Below are 2,853 nucleotides of genomic sequence, written 5' to 3'. Positions count from 1 at the left end.
TATATATATATATATATATATATATATATATATATATATATATCATATATAAACATATGTATATATGTGAATGCGCATACATATACATGGAAAGATATATTTCATCATACATACATATATATAGGTATATAACACACACCCATGCGCACACACATACGCACACAGACACAAACACAACCATATATATATGAACATTTACTATGTATATGTATGCAGTTTTGTATATATGTATTGAGAGACAGAGACAGAGAGAAAGAGACGTCCCATAGAAAGAGAGAAACGGAGCGCTGGTAACCAAACGAGAAAAGTTTTATTGAAAAATAATTGTTTAAAAATCTATATTGAATGTTTTTACACCTCAAACACAATTGGGGGTAACAAACACAATACATATATACATACACACACACATATATATATATGTGTGTGTGTGTGTGTGTGTGTGTGTGTGTGTACATACATAGATACATACATACATACGTATATATAAATACATGCACACATACACATCTATATAATTCTATGATCGTATATGTGCGTTTGTATATTTATGTATAAACGAAACAAAACAAATAGAGAGAAATTCACAAAGACACAAACGCATTAAAATAAAAGATTCGGAAAAGTAAAAACTAGTAAAAGAAGTAACAACTAAACTCTGAAACACAGAAGGAAATGTAGCAACTAAATCAGCGAAAAACTATATCGCAAATATATTTAAAAAAAAAAAAAAAGAAAGGGTAAACAGAACAGAAAGAAATAAAAATAGACATAAAATCTGGATCGATAATAACAAGACGACGACGACGACGACGGCGACGACGACGACGACGACGATGATGATGATGATGATGATGAGGAGGAGGAGGAGGAGGAGGAGGAGGAGGAGGAGGAGGAGGAGGAGGAGGAGGATATTGGTAATGGTGATTATGATCCTTATTGGGCAATGATGGTGGTGGTTCAGAGCTGGCTTTAGTTCTGATAGTGATTGTAGTTGTGATCATAGTGTTTCTATTATTGTTTCTATTATTGTTGTTATTATTATTATTATTATTATTATTATTATTATTATTATTATTATTATTATTATTATTATTATTATTATTATTATTATTATTATTATCATTATTATTATTATAAGACGAAGAAGAAAAAAAGAAGAAGAACACAGAAAACATTATTATCATTATTTTGTTGTTTATGTTGTTGTTATTGCTTCTTTCGTTATAGGTTTCATTATTATGAACAGTGTCGTTATTTGTATTGTTGTTATTGCTCGTTGTATCAACTCGTACACTCCGGCTCTCGAGTCATTTTTGTTTTATTTGAATATCTAGACAAATTTCCATTGTTAATGGTCTTATTTACCTGTTGTTAAGCCTTCCAACACCCTAGTCAGCTAGTTAGTTATTTTGTGTCTTTCACTTTAGGGAACTAAAAATTATGATTGAATTCTGAAATGTTTTGTTCAGTACACTGAAATTTACAAGATGGCGACGTATTCAATAACCAGCTTGTGAAGAAATGAGGGAGATTCGTCCTCATTTGAAGTACAAAGAAGGAGAAAATTTAAATCTGCTAAGCGCCGCTGCATCAGCTGCCGTAGTTTGTAACCATCACAACAAAATCAATAGTAGTATATTGGTATGTAAAGCATTGCATGGCAACAATTAAATCTCGCCATCACTGCCACTGAACGTACCAGTGTTCGCAACTCTAACAACAAAACAGTGCAAGCAATGCAGTATGTGTCAGAGAGTAAGAAAGCACTGCATCATCACGACCATCACCATCACAGCTGCTGACACTAAGATCGCGTGAACGTTTGGAGCAAAACCACATATGCGAAGAACTGTAACAAGTGTGCCAACATGTATCAATAGAATTTTTAATTTCTGTCAAACTCAACAATTTAAATTTGCAGAATTTCGGGCAACCATCTGCGAAAAACTGATTTACATTATTTGTGGTAGAAGATTATTGGAAGCATCTTTGTAACGGACAGCTCATTAGCAATCTTTCTCACTTAAATGTCTGCACCTGAAAATGTGTATACTTGGCCTAACTGAATGGTACAGGTGTCATTACTAGGCACTAATTATACAAATTAGTCGTACAGGAATTGCTCAGTGAAGTACTCATCAAACATCCGGTTAATTGTCTCCTGCAAGTGTTAGTTACTTCTCACCTTACACAGTTATTTAAGACAAAAAGTGGAAGAGAAAATATAAGACGTGTCACCAGAGCTTGATATCTGGTGGACTGTAGCATGCATTAAGTTTAAAAATGTAGATGGAAAAAATTTATTGGTAATAGAAGAGGAGTTTCTGTAATATGAAAAGTTAAAACACTTCGAAAATGTTCCGTTAGGAATGTAATTGTCAAATGTTATGTACATAGCGACACAGCAATGGAGAGCTTGAAAGGTATCTTCTACTCCCAAAAGCTCAAATTCTCCTAGAAATTATTTTGAAATATATTAAATGAGGTTATACAACAGTTTGTTAGTTTTGTATTAATAAACAAATGAAAATGTCTTCCTGTTTTTCCTTAGAACACAAAATAATATATACGAAGTATAGTCTATAGTTAATTTACCGTGTGATTTATTTATAAAAGAGTAAAATGTCATGAATATGCTTACATGCTTATAGGTGACGAATGATTCACTGTGGTATAGATATCCTTTATACTGTGCACGTATTTGCATATATGAATACACATACACCCAATTATATAAATGTATACAAATATACATACACACGCGTGTGTGCAGATATGTACATATATGTGTACAAATATATATATATATATATATGTATGAATGTCAGGTATTGGTAATATATATATATA

Source organism: Octopus bimaculoides, chromosome 3, assembly GCF_001194135.2.
Source record: "Octopus bimaculoides isolate UCB-OBI-ISO-001 chromosome 3, ASM119413v2, whole genome shotgun sequence".
In the NCBI taxonomy this organism is placed as follows: Eukaryota; Metazoa; Mollusca; class Cephalopoda; order Octopoda; family Octopodidae; genus Octopus; species Octopus bimaculoides.
Note: the sequence above shows the minus strand (reverse complement) of the source record.